Below are 15,229 nucleotides of genomic sequence, written 5' to 3'. Positions count from 1 at the left end.
AGTTTCACTGGTAAAACTATGCTACTGTTGTATATTTAATGTTCAATTGCTCTTGTACAAGTAAAGCAGTGAGCTTTAACCCTCATTTAAATTGTAGAATAATGATTTAGAATGCATGCTGAAAATGCATTATTAATACTGATGCATGACTTTTTCTTGCCAAAGATGTTTTTCAAAGTGTTTTTTTCACATTTCCACTGGAATATTGTACCAGTCAATGATTTCGAAAATTATATCATTATTTCATGGTCATTGTGTTTTAGAAGAGGTGTTATTCATTGAATGCATCATTTAGTGTTGTTGAGACTTTCTTTTCCTACTTAAAATGATTTTTCATGAACTGTCCAGAAACACACACCTAAAGCATGTTTAACTTTATATCTGACTGCCACGACTCTAAACTAATCTGATTTCCCTTTTGTTGCTTCTGTGAGGTGGCCATAACTCCACTTTAAGTTCACCTAAATTGTGTCATACAGTCTTTATTCTGCACAAACACACTGAGGTAAACGTATATAATCCCTGTATAATATAATTGCATTGTGTGTAATAGTACATCTTTGATCAATACATCAAGGAACATGAGTCTGTGTGTGTGGTGTGTGCTCTGGGTGATTGGAGTGGTAATTCTCATATTCATAAACAAATAAAATATTGATTGCATTAAGCAAACAACTAACAAATGTTTGAATGTACGCTGCTAACGTGACTGCTATTATCAACAAGAAATAGTCTGCAGACAACTACAATTTCTCCAGATCTGTTGAATATTTATAGAGTGGGCAAAACATGACTTATTTATTTTTGCTAAATTATTAAATGTGTGGAATGCAGATCATGAATCATTAATATTGATATATTGAGAAACTGTAAGACATAAATATTTGTGCATAAATATTTATCTACTCCATGCCAGTGTGGATTAACTCTAGATATAGCTCCCTATTCAATAGAGATATGCTTCTTTTAAAGCTGTTTCCAAGTCACTTACTGTATTTGTGCTTGCCTCACTGTGATCTGAGCTTATCCTCGTACCCACCTAGATGGCAGAAAACACAAAGTAATTCCAAGTAGTGCGTTGTCTTTTGTGTGAGATATAGGAATTGACACAAGCCCTCTGTTTTCAGAGCATGAAGTAATTCTTTTAATGGCCTGCCAACTGTGCACTCCAAAGTTTGATTTTGCTCTGCAAAATGAGAGCAAAAATCTCAAACTATTTATTATGCTGTTTGTGCCTCACTTCACAAGTTATCGTCTGCAATTTATTTCCTACCTTGGGGTACTGCAAGCCATTTTTCTCCATTTTCAGTGGCTCACTTTTTTTTCTTGATCCTGCACGATGCTGACTAAACTCCTGCCTCCAGCCATGATGTTGGAACATCACAGAAAACTACATCATTATGCTGAAGCTAGTTAACAAAGAGAAGCAGAGAAGCCGTTTAAATCACAGGGCACAAGACAGTATGTGAATTACTGAGTTCACTAAGTCCCATTCATCTTCTTGTAGCCCGTCTCTCTGTAGCTGCATTGATGAATGTCACAAATGAAGGACACTCAGTATGAATTCCATGTCAATACCTGGCCACTCTCTACTATTTTAAAGCTCTTCTTCTTGTTTAAATTGAGCTTTGTTACCATGTCTTCAAGAGCTGAGAACCAGTGATGAGCTTTTCCCTGAACATTTCTTTTTTTACAATTGTCCAAGTGCAACTATAAAAAACAAAAAACTAAATTGTACAAAAGCTCATAATGTCCCATCAGATAAAGGTTTTATACTCTCTGTTAAAATACTTAATACTATATAATAACTTTTAAAGGTAAGCTATTGTAAATGACAACCCTAAAGTGCATCTATTCTAAATAACAAACAAACAGAAAACAGTCAGCGCAGAAATATAAGCGATATTCATTATTCAATGTATTTATCAAGTCGCATTAGTAAAAAAGCCCTTTACTGCAGTTAACTAAGCAGTTTCACTGTGTAACATTGGTAAGCTCAAGTAAAAAACCTGGTTTGAAAAATATTGTAATTGCAGCTAAAACAGGTTTTAGTGATTCATTAATATAAATCATATATGATTTCAACTAAAATATAAGCAAAATGAATTGGAGTAGTAGAAACTGCTTGTACACATTTTAAATTGTACCTAAATACATTCAATGATATTATTCCATTCAAGTGGCAACATAATAGGGCAATGCTAACATTTTGCTATTATTTATGTTAAAAGTCATCCAAAAAATGAACAGACCTTTGACATTATGCAAATTGAATAGTCCTACTTTTTATGATCATTATGTTCAGAACGCAACACTTACCCCTTTCACTTTTAACAACAGCTACAGATTTTGCACATGTGCACACAGTGTACCTGACATGTGCTGCATGGCATTCAAAACCTGTTCTTCTGTGCAACCCTGCAGCAGGATCAAATGACCACAAGGTGGCAGAGGGAAGGCTGCTGTGTCCTCTTCCACCATTTGATAAGAGTCTTACTAACTAGCATTAAATCACTGCTCACAAATTGCATTTTGATATGCAAAACGATTTTTAAATGCATTTTATATGCAGTTTTAATGCTTAATATCAGTAAATATGGCATATTAGGGCTTTTAATATTCTTAAGAGATTATCAGGCACTCATTGCCTGTGTGCTTATGCAGCTTTCAGCATTATCAAATATTAATTCTTCTAAACTTGCTCTTTTAGGAGGACTTCTTTGATGTGGATGTAATTTTTCATTGGCTAAGCAGAACTCACAGAGTGGTATCTTTTGGAAAGCAGTGGGCTATAATTCATTGATGAGCCATGTGAAGCGCAGATACTCACATCCTAGTGCTTGTGCAAGATCTTAAACAGGTCTTAGTTGTGGAGTGGATACAAGAGTGGTGTGGGTGCTGCGGCGCTGGCCTCGGACTGATTTAAGGAGTTAAGTAGTGGGGGAGGAAAACTAATCTGTACGAACTTATTGTATTCTTTTTGAATCAGCCACCAAAGTCATTTAAAATTGTGTAGACATTGGGATTCATTAGAAGACAGGCAAAAGGCCTCTTTTTTCTAAATGTGTGGACAGCTGAAGGTTAAAGTCATTAAAAATTTTTGTTTTGTCACCACTGTGAAATAAACAAGCAGCACTGCTTTGATTCATGTCATGTCTATTTTGCAAAGAAGAAAAAAATCTGGAAGAATATTACAGAGGCAATTACGGCAAAACAGAAAGTTTAAGGTTATCATTATTGAATAATTTATTTTTGACAATGTTGGACCTTGGAGTTTGGGAATTGATCTCTCTGTAAACACACTAAAGCAAGCCAGATTGACACAAATTGCAAAGATGAAGCCATCTTTTGAGCTTCTCTTTCATGTTGCCTCACTTTGGGGGCTGAAAGCAACTGTGCTGCTAACACAGGCTGATTAGTTTTGTACACTGGAGACGAGAAGAGCTTTGGAGTCTGAGATGATATTTGTTTTCATTTCACGAGATATGTGAGGAAGAGAAATAAAGAGAATGCTTAAAGTTTCACCGATGTGTTTGTTCTCTTCAAAGATGAGAGAAGTCTTGGGAGCCAGTGTCAGATGTTGTATGTGCAAGCTCATTATTTCAATAAGCCAATTTTGCCTCCCATGATTGCTCTATAAAGAGAATGGTGGATGACCCTGGTTCTGTTGTTAAGTTAATGCTTTTGCACAAAAGAATAACATGCTGCTTTGCGTAACAGTGAGGTTATGGTGGGACCCCTGTCTGCCTTGTTATCGGGGCCGTTGCCTCAAATGTGTTAGATGAGTTCGCCTCAGAATGTGGCCTCTTGGAACATGCCAGTCCACTTGAGTTAGTAATCACACAAGACAAACAAGGCCTGCTCGGGCTCCTCTGTAAACTATTCCACTAATGGGATAATTGATTGACAGACTTTGAGCTTTCATGCAGCTGTATTATTTACTGTTGCACTTGCACGCTGCAACGCTTTCAATTTAATTGAGAAACAATTGGGTATGAGGGCAACACTGCCACGGGGGAAATCAAGCGATGGGACCGCTTTAATGATTCCCCTGCCAGAAAAGATACATCAACAGTGAGCTGAGGCTCAGCACTCTGATCTTACAATGACAGTACGCTGCGAGTGATTTAATTGTTCATAGCCATCATCTTTGGTGTGAAATCCCATCCCAGTTGGATATATGTTGGCATGCAGCTAGCCACTCCATGTCAGTGTCAATACCACAGATTAATTCTTTTGTTTTCCAGACAGCAGCGGTGCAGGAGTTTCACTTGTTTTTAGCGGTAGTGTGGCAGCATATGGTGTACTTTTTTTTTTTTTTTTGCTAAGGGGCCTCAGACAGTTATTCCCAACTCTTTGGCATGATGAGCACAGTCAATGCGCCAAGCAGCTTCCTGTACATCTAGCTCCTGTAATAAATGTGCTGCAGTACTGGACTGGACTGCTGTGGAATGCAGACTTTGGCTGTGGGTCGCAGTCTACACTCCCCCACACACTCATCCCTCTCTGATTGCAGAAGTGTCTGTGCTTGAAGGAGTTCAATCAAGTTCAGATGCACGTCGAAGTGTACTGCACCATGTTTTTCAGGTCTCAGTAAACTATGGGCATGAATTCACAAATACACAACCAATGGAATTCACCCTCATCATGAAATAAACAGATTTCTTCCTTTATAACCCACCTGTGATAAAAGAGACGAGTGGGTGTATGTTTACAGTATTTTTTCAGTGCACAAATAATGAATTACAGAAGCTGTCAGCTAGTAGATGAGTTACTTTGTTGAGAAATCACATTTGTTTTCAAGGTTTTCAGTATAAATCTGAATGGATCATCCTGCAGAAAACAGCTGGCAATATTAGAGACACATATATAAGGAAAATGGTACTAAAAGAACAAAACGTTAACAGAGAAAAATGACAGTTGCAATTATATGATGTCCACTAGCAGTAGACTGAATGCAAGTAACCGCACTGACAGTGGCAGTTATATTGTCACACTGGTGCCACATATAGTGCAGGTGGACTCCACTACTGGCTCCTAACGGGCACACTATGTATGGAATCAGTAGGACAGAAACAAACTAGTCATCAGGTCACTTGATCATTTTTAATTCAATTCAGCTTTATTTATATAGCCCCAATTCACAACAAAGTCATCTCAAGGCACTTTACAGAATAAAGTCAAGACTATAAAGATGCAGAGAGAGAACCCAACAATTCCCCCTTGAGCAAGCCCTAGGCAACAGCGGAGAGGAAAAACTCTTTCACGGAAGAAACCTCCAGCAGAACCAGACTCAGGGTGGGCGGCCATCTGCTTTGACCGGTTTGGCTGAGTGGAAGGCGGAGATTGAAAAGAAAAGAGCAACAAAAGCAACAAAACATCAGGCAGGTTGGTAGGACCAGTAGCTGCAGTAGATGGAAAACACACATCTCCAAAGCCGGGGACACATGCAGAAAGGGACAGAGAGTCTCTTTCAAAATAATCAAATCTGTAAGCTATAAAACACCTACATAATGATGGTTATTGTGTGTGATTTAACAATGAATTGAGCACCTGCAGGAAATGACACAGAGAGGGAGACAGAGAAGGAGAAAGACAACTACGGGAGAAAACACACAGAGTTAATGTCATACAGTAGTGACAATTGTGGGGTGAGAGGAGAGGAGGAAAAGGAGCTCAGTGCATCGGGGTGTGGGTTCCCCAGCAGTCTAAGCCTATAGCAGTAATGACTAAATCTAACTATAAGCTTTATCAAATAGGAAGGTTTTAAGCCTAGTCTTAAAAGTAGAGAGGGTGTCTGCTTCCTGAATCTGAACTGGGAGCTGGTTCCACAGGAGAGGAGCTTAATAGCTAAAGGCTCTGCCTCCCATTCTACCTTTGGAAATTCTGGGAACCAAAAGTAGCCCTGCATTCTGATATTAAAGTGGTCTACTGGGATGATATGGTGCTATGAGGTCTTCTATATATGATGGAGCCTGATCATTCAGAGCTTTATATGTAAGAAGCAGGGTTTTAAATTCTATTCTAGATTTAATGTGAAGCCAATGGAGAGAAGCTAGTGAAGGTGAAATATGATTTCTCTTGCTAGTTCCAGTCAGCACTCTTGCTGCAGCATTTTGGATTAATTGCGGGCTCTTTAGTGAGTTACTGGGGCATCCTGAAAGTAGGGAATTACAGCAGTCCAACCTAGAGGTGACAAATACATGGACTAGTTTTTCGGCATCACTTTGAGACAGGAGGCTCCTAATTTTGGCAATGTTCCATAGGTGGAAGAAGGCTGTTCTAGAGCATTAGAGTTTAGTAGTTAGAGTTTATTATTGGTTTTAATACCTGTACACATGTTATACTGGATATTGGCAGTGAATTCATTATCCTGGTGAAATAAAGTGAGCGGAATTGAACTGGATACTTAATTAATGCGTGCATCTCTTATGACGTGTTGTTATGGAATAAACAGTAATATTACCATGTTTACTTTGTTATAATGTTTTCAACAGAACAATTTTTGTTTTTATTTATGTGCAGTATGCAACATAGGTGTATGTTGCTACATTATTTGCATTATATTTGACTGTAACATTTTATTTATGGATTTGTTGATAGTGTAAATAAGTGGGTAGTAGACAGGGGCTGCAACAGGCATCAGAGAATCAAACCGGGGATTATATACTTTTACTAACTACTTGGCAGCTCACTGTGCACATAAATGCTGTGTTACATCCCAACAAGTAAGTTAAGCCACATATGTGAGCCACATTTTAAGAACAACATTTTTTTATAAGCTGCTGCAGTGCACATTTATAATCAACATTTTAACTTCCTTTTTCCATTACTGTCAGTGTTTTGCACGTGAATTCAAATACAAGTATCCACATTTTATTTCTTTCCACATCTCTTCTTCATAGAATCCTTATTGTTATATGTTTATATGGTTAAACCACCTTTTAGCCCGTGACTGTCTCTTTAAAACTAATCAAATCTGTAAGCCAAAAAACCCCGAACATAATGATGCTTATAACACTATCAGTTCTTATGTGGGATTTAACAATGAATTGAGCAGCTAGTGCATTTGTTTTGTTTGTTGTTTTAAAATGAAAAGGCATTTTGGTTCCAGTAGAGGGCGCTGCTACTGAGCAAATTCATCTAGGTGGCTCCACTCTTTCCACTTTCTAGTGAATGGTTACCTAAGCATTGAGATACAGGTAAATACAGTGAGCCACTGTGTGATTTTTACCTTTACTGGTCCTACGTTAGCTGTGATAAAGCGTGTGACATGTATAATCGAGTAATAATACGAGTTATCTTTGTGTGAGTGCAAAGTGCAATCATTGGATCAGTACATTGATATTATTATTGCAAGTATGGTGGTTCAGTGTAAAGTTTGACTGTATGTGCATCTGGCGTGCATGTGTGTATCCAGCTACAAAAATCTGCAAGTGTGTGTGTGTGTGCCTTTGCAGTTACCTGAGTTTTGTGGCTGTGACACAGTTGCATGGTGTTAACTGCACTGACCTCAGCACAGCCACCTCAAAGTGAAATACGATATTGTGTGTGTTATCTCATCTCACAATTTGTCTCGAAGGAGCAGAATATGAGATCACTGTTTCACCATCTGACATCTCTCTCTTTCCCCAGTACACACATGTACACACACTTGGAGCCCTGGTTTGAGTTTTTTTCTGACAAGGTCTGATTTACACTCCAGTCGTCATCTTTTATTAGAAGAGTATTTGGATCGGCCCCCTGGAAAAGCGTGACTCCCTTTCATTTTCATTCGTCTCTGAGCTTCAGGTTGTTGCCTCTGTCCCTCTCCTTCCAAGATATTATGCAGAGTGAGCTCAGCCAATGTTGCGCAACCTTCTCTGCTGGTTCTTGTCCAACACAAACCTTTTCTCTGCCTCTAGAGTGTGTTACCGCAGCTCTACACACTGCCAATGTATACATCTCAGGCCGGAGCAGAAATTACACTCTGTGCCATCTCTAATCCTAGGGAGGCTTCTCTGAGCAAGCAGGAACAAGCAATGGCTTCACTGCTCTCTTATAACGAACAAATTGAAATGATCAGTAAACAGGATTACAGTGGGTTTGTTCTGGAAGCTTCTCCTTGACCTTTAGCTGTTGAATGGTGATTGCCAGCTGTAGACTACTCTTAAAATTATTAGATAGTTTGAAGTGTTGATTGATGGCACTGCTCTCCTTCGAGGAGTACTGGCTGAATGGAACCTTGGTTCGGAGCCAAGACTGAGTGGAAGGACTACCTCTCCCATGTGGCCTACGGAAGAGCGGGAGGAAGCGGCAGGAAATACTGTGGGCCAACAATAGAAGTCCAGATACTGTCGCATCTGAACACCTCATCTGAATGCTCATTACTGTCCACAACATAGTGGCTGAGACAGTGTTGAGACACATGTGCACACAGATGTTCAGAAACCTGGAGACAGTTAGAATCACAATGTATACGTGGATATAAATAATAAGGTCAAAGCCAGGATGCTACTGCACATGGGAACTCGTGATATCAATTCTCCATGTCTCTGATATTCCGCTGAAGTAACAGTTTCGCGATCATGAACGTGGTGAGGAAGTGGTGCCACGGTGGCACAATGTTTGGCACTGGGTGCTGGGTTGGAATTGCAAACTTGCAGTTTGTGTGGTGTTTGCATGTTCTCCCCTGTGCCTTTGTGGGCTTTCTACTGTTTCCTGCTACAATCCAAATACACGCAGACCACTTTAACTGTTCCCTTTAGTCGCCCGTATGTGCAAATGTCAGCATTAAAAAAGGAGAAACATTAAAAAAAAAAGCTGACCTATTACTAGACTGTGACTGTTGATTGCTCAGTTAAATGACAAATATTCGTCGCCAACCTGTGGCCTGTTAACTAATCGAGCCAGTGTTCATGTCATGATTTAGTTCTCTGACTTTTCAATGCTTCCAGCTGATTCATTTTAAACTCTATCAACCTGAAAGCCAAAGTTGCAAACAACCTAATAACAAGACTTACAGCGTTTCAAAGAGTTGCTGTGCCCATTTTAGTGGCTGCATAAGATTCACATTATTTCTTTATATTTCCTTCATTTTATTTTTACTGTCCTATGTCATTTTTGAACAGTGGCAGCGGATGCAGGGGACAGCTAGCTGTATCTGAGGCTGATCACCAGACATCCACAGTGGCTTTTGGCCCAAACACAATGAAGGCAGAGCCTGCAGCATTCATGTGAAAATAAATTATTCTCTTCTGTCCCGTCTAGAGGAGACACCAGTCCTCAGCCAGGAGTTTCCCCATGGGAGCTGCTTCCTCCACACATCTGGATCACCCAGCATTTTTTTTTTTTCCTGTCCTTGCATTTGGATTATTAGCATTTATTTGCAATGCAACATCTGCACGTCCCTCTTTATTTCGCCATACTTTTCCCCCTTTTTTCTCTACTATGATTTGGTGTCTGCTCACTGGGCTTACACCAGGCAGCCAAGTCTCTCTTGGTTGCAGATGTTTTTGTTGCTCTGTGAGGAGGAGCAGGTGGCTGCAGGACAGAAGGTAGACTGTCTGAAGAAATGCCATCTACTGTTGAAAAGCCATGAAAGATCTCAACAGGTAACAGACACCACATCCGCAGATACGTGAACTTATACCCAGAATAGCTTTTGCAGTAATTTTCTTTGGACTTTAATTTGTTTAAAAAAAAAAACAATTAATCTTCCCCAGTTAGTTGTGCAATAACAAAAGAACCTTTGTTTAGTTTTCTGCAGCTCATGGAGTTCATTTAAATGATGTGTTGCCGTCTTACACCATTTCCTGTTTACTGGGATGAAAGCATGGATACATGTGACAGTAGTCTGTCTCTGAAACCAAAGACATCTGATGTAATTTCCTTTACTTAACACCATTAAGGTCATATCCAGTGAAATAGCCCCAACCTGGAAACATCTGTCTCAGATAAGATAGCCACCGCACTTTTAAAATAAACACACGAAGACACTTAATAGCAAATTGTACAACGTACCATGAAAAATGATTCTACATCGAATGAATCTGAATTAACATTTTTAACTTGTATAAAAACTCAGGCTCCGTGCAAAGACTGTGCTCACAATTTGATCCCGGCTCAGGAAAATGTGTGTGCGAGAGCCCGCCAACAGTCTAATTGTCAGTTGTGGGTAATCTAATGGCTTAAATATGCTTCATAAGAGCAGGGGGAGCTTTTTGTGTGTACCCCACAGTTGTGATCACAACAGAGTCTAAATCTTAATGATTGACTCATGTGATTACATTTACCACTGGGAAGAGAGGGTTGGTGTGGCTCGTCTACCGCACGTCATTAACCAAGTAGTTTAGAGCAAAAAAAGGTTCCTCTGTGGTCTGAGCCCGCTGTAAGCATGCGGTCCGTTTTTTCAGCCCCACAGCGTATACAATGCCGTGATCAGGCCCCATTCCGTAGTGCAGACCGGGACTAAAGTGGCATAAAGTGGGTGGTTTAATGTGTCAACGGTCTTTGTCAACAGTTTTTTCGGTATTAAAGTTGCATTTATGTACAAACTTGATACCAGTTGTTTTTAAGTGTGTTGCAGATTGCATCTTAGCTCAGCTGCACACATGCAAATAACACTGAGGACGGATAAAAATAGGACTGTTATCAAGAAATCACTAAGCGTGTGTTCGCAGTGAGCGTAGAAGCTCTGCATTTCTTGCTAAACTTACTCCATGTATGTACAATATGCACATCAAAGCTCTTCTTTCTGTCAGTGGACTTGTGTAAAGAAAATTTAAAGGGAGCACTTACTTTTAAGGACTAGCATAAAAGTGTCAGAACACTCAGATAAAGTTTGCAGTTGATATGGAACTGAGGGAATATGTAGGTGGAATGTTTGATGCCGTCCATGAAAGAGACTTTTCCTCTGTGAGTTACTGACCACGGAAGCCTCAACAGCAAGGCATGAGATGAAGAGCAGGAGGGATGGGTCAAGCTGCTGCAGGGCACTGGCAGAGCTTTTGAGGGACTGCAGACACCCCAATGGGACAGCAGTGAACCTGGGAAATCAAAGTGGGCTTTTCATGTCCCCAGTGACATAGACAGAAGAGTCCACTGCACTGAGATTCCCCATTTGCAGGTCTGTGTGTTGCCCCAAAGGGCTGCTTTGAATTCTCAATCATATATACAGTACAAGAATCTGGAGGCCTATACTATCAGAAAAGGTCACAGTCTGAGCCAAACTGCCATATGCATAGTTCATATGTTGCTAAATGCAAATATTTTATAAACTCTTAATTGATTCGACAGCATTACAGTAACTACTGATTATAAGGTCATACTCACAATTCCCATTTATTCCCAATTATCAGGTTTTCAACACCATGTGACTTTTTGTTTTGAAAAGAAACTCTCTCCCATAGCCATATGATTGAAGTTACATACTTGGACATGGTTTGTGATCACACTGGAAGTGTACGGTGCCTGAATCCAACTGTACTGTTCCAGAGCCCAACCGTTCAAGTGGACCAGGGCACAGTACACAGCTTAGCCGTTGCCTGAACAGAGCAATCACACTGGTCAAATGAACCAGACTTCAGGGTAGAAATGTGCTATTGGACGTGTTCTGACAGTGTGTGATTTGCATGATGAGGCAACCAAACCAAATGACACAGCGAGAGCAAAAGCACACGATCTTTGGATCTAAATCAGACAAATTCTGTAAAGAAAATAATGATTAAAATAACTGACTATTAAATATTTACATGAAGTCAATTTGGAATTTTAACTGATAATAGCACAGTTCAAATTATTCTGGTGTCATAGAAAATGACAATCACAGTAAAAACTTGTGAAGTCTTTGGGCGGATCACATGTCTGTCAACAGAGGACGCCAGGATCAGAATACTTTTACCAACATAGTTGCTTTAATGTCAGAAGTAATATAAACATTTTATAGCCTGATGGCAGCATCTGGAGATAAGCATCATATCAGGAAGCCTAGTAATATAGCTAATTACTATGTAAATAACCACATTAAACACAAGCAGATCCAGTTCTGTTTTCTAAAAAACAGAACTAAGGGTTTTCATGTACGTACATATTCAAAGTAAAAGTGAAGAGACTGTCTATCAGTTATCAAAAGCAAAGAAAAAGACTTCATTTGTTTATCGGCCAATAGGATGCAAGAATTCAAAGCATATACAAAGTAAGCAGGAGAGGATGCTGATAGAGAGCGTTAACCTTGATGGGTACGGTGTCTACAACAAGGCCCAGTCAGTCAGCACTCACACACTATGGACTGTAGCGCAGCACAGGCCCAGGCCCGGCAGAAATTGGGGAAGGCTGCGTCAGGAAGGGCATCAAGCATAAAAACTGTGCCAAATCAACATGCAGACAATGATCTGCTGTGGTGACCCTGAACAGAAGCTGACTGTCCCCCCTTGTCACAGCCAGAAGGTCAAATGTACTTGTCTTATGATTATTGCTGACTGTGGAAACTTTTACATTAAGGTGATGATTTGAAGCAGAAAAGAAAGCACAATAATAATTTGATCGTGATTATTAATAATTTTTCAAAAACTTTAATGACAAGGCCTATTTATATTATACTTTATTAAATTTATTTCAATCATATATGTTTTTAAAATTAATATTATTTTTGTTCACGCTACAATTTTGCAAGCAGGCAGAATTGTTAATTCCTCACATTGTTTGAAATACATACATTTGTGTCTCCCATTCAAACATTTCTAGAACTGCTCCTGAAACCCAGATCAAAACTAAATTGGACATTAAAAAAACTATGTTCCACCATAATACAGTGAAAATACAAAATCTAGCAGTAGATTCTGTTTCATTAAAAAACATTTGTGTAGCAGACTTGTAACTGTAAGCGTTTGAAAACTCAGCTCAAATTGACTGAAGCATTTACAATTATCCACCTTCCTTTCACCCAGCGCTTCCATAAGAAGAAGGTGTGTGTGTGTGAGGGTGTGTGTGTGTGTGTGTGTGTGTGTGGGGGGGGGGGGCAGCTGCGTAATACATTAGCAGATCAACCCAAAGACTCTCTGTATGTGCAGAGGCCTCCATCGCTTCAAAGCAGGGTCACAGCGCTCTGCTCTGCATCATAGCCACAACTGATTTATAGCAGCACTGAGGTGTTAGCACGCCAGTAAATTGCCTTCATTATTTGACAATGCTGAACAAATGAAACACATGCATGTTTAATAAACCATAGCGCTGATGTAAACTGATCATGACTAACATCTGCTGGCCTGTGGAGGTCTCCCAGGTGCTGGAGAGCATGCAGCATTTGCACTGACGTGGATTTCATTCGGCATGAGGCATTTAGGACATTTAGATGCATTTAGTGTTGGTCCAATCTGAAGCCTTGAATGGGTTTTTTTGGGGGGGGTGGGGGTGGGGGGGATTCAGCAGAGGGCGAAAACCTTCAAAAAAATGTGAAACCTCGAGACGATGACACTTCCATAAACAGAGGTTCCTGTGAATAATTTGTTTTGGGTCGCAACCCTGAGTGTTTTTACTATGCTGACCATGTAGGGTGTAGACTCATTGCACGGCTGATTCCACAGAGCGGGGAAAGCACTGTTTACACCAGAGCAATGGAGCCGTCAGGACATTTATAAGAATCCCTGGAGTTCTTCTTTTAATACGTGAGCACGCCTGCTGCCACTCCAATGCTGACGGCCTCCAGTGTAAGAGAAGCAGATATCACGGTTTGAAGGGGCTTCTGTGTTGCACGGTCGTGATGCTGTGCACTGGGCCCTCATCATGAGAGCTGTTTATGTAACCCTACCGTTCGCTGTTTGGAGGACATTATTGATCTTCAAGAACCAGTCAAGCGCTGGTGTCAGACTGTATAAACTAGGAGATTTGTAATGAAGAGCTCCACGGACTTGTACGACTGGTGTCAAAGCACCAGGAATCGTTGTGCCGGTGCTGGAAGACAAATCGCAGCAGGCTGGATTTTAAACACAAATTCAAATTGGGGTTTGGTAAAAGAAGGGGAGGGCTTGTAAATAGCAGATGGAGCAGAAGAGAGGAAGAAAAGACACAAACCATAGCCAGGTCTGACCTAACTATGACTGGGAAGAGTCTGTTACTAAGATTGAAATAGAGATGAAAACTCCTCCGGGAGCCTTTATGGTAACGTGTCTGTGGAATTTGGCTTAGTCCAGCTAAAACACAGGGCCCCTTTAAGGGCTACCTCTGACAGAGATTTGTCTTTGCCAGGCACGTGACCGATATAAGAAAAATATTCCACATCTGTCCTTGAGCTACCCTATACACAGACGTCATCTCCCCCACCCCCTCTGAGATTCGCTGGTACCACTTGCTGCAGTTTATTAGGTTCTGCACTATATGCAGGGTTTAATGCCAAATATGAGACTAACAACATTTTCAAATGTAAAAGAATATCGTTTTTTTTGAGACTGACGGAGTTCTAGTCCAAATCTTAAATAAGGCATTATGTGCTGATTACCAACATCAATCATGCATTTGTGATCCAAATATTTTGCATGTTACTGTATAAACCAATCAGTCACATTCAGTCACAACATTACCACTGGTGGTCTTAAAGTCATGGAGGACAGGGGTCAGCATAACCACTCACAGCACAGCACCTTACACAGCAAAAAGCGATACACTGTGTGCGGAGGTGGTACAAATACACAAACTGAATACTCACATAAAGGTGCAAAGTTTGGCCTAAAACTGTACCACTTTAAATCATTTCCTCAAGTCAAATTGCTATGAATTGTTCCCCACATTTTACCCAAAGTACAAAAAACAAAAAAACCCCACTCCGCTAAGAAAACATTGTATTGCATGGATTAAAGTAATTATGGCAAAACATGTACATTAATGAATTAAAAAGTCAATCAAAAGTCCCACTTACTCGGATCTGATTTTAACTTCATGTGCTGACAGGTGGTAACTCCAAATGGTGCATCAGCGTTTATTAGTGAGTTACCAAATTAAAGTCTTAGTAAGGCCTTGCAGCCTGCAGCCTCAATTAGCTTGTTTGTCTGTGCTGTAGACTCTCACAACAGTGGATTTCTTAGTTTGCATTAGAATTAATAAGGACATAACCTTATTGTACAAAACAATGAAACGTTCATCATTCATTCCATTCAACTAATTTATCATCCTGCTGGTTTTCCAGCAGGACAATGACCTCGAGCAAACGTTTTAAATACAACATGGATAATGCTACGGATTGGCCGAGCCAGACCCA

Source organism: Channa argus, chromosome 8, assembly GCF_033026475.1.
Source record: "Channa argus isolate prfri chromosome 8, Channa argus male v1.0, whole genome shotgun sequence".
NCBI classification, from domain to species: Eukaryota; Metazoa; Chordata; class Actinopteri; order Anabantiformes; family Channidae; genus Channa; species Channa argus.
The sequence above is the reverse complement of the archived record's forward strand: the minus strand, read 5'-3'. Positions refer to the sequence as shown.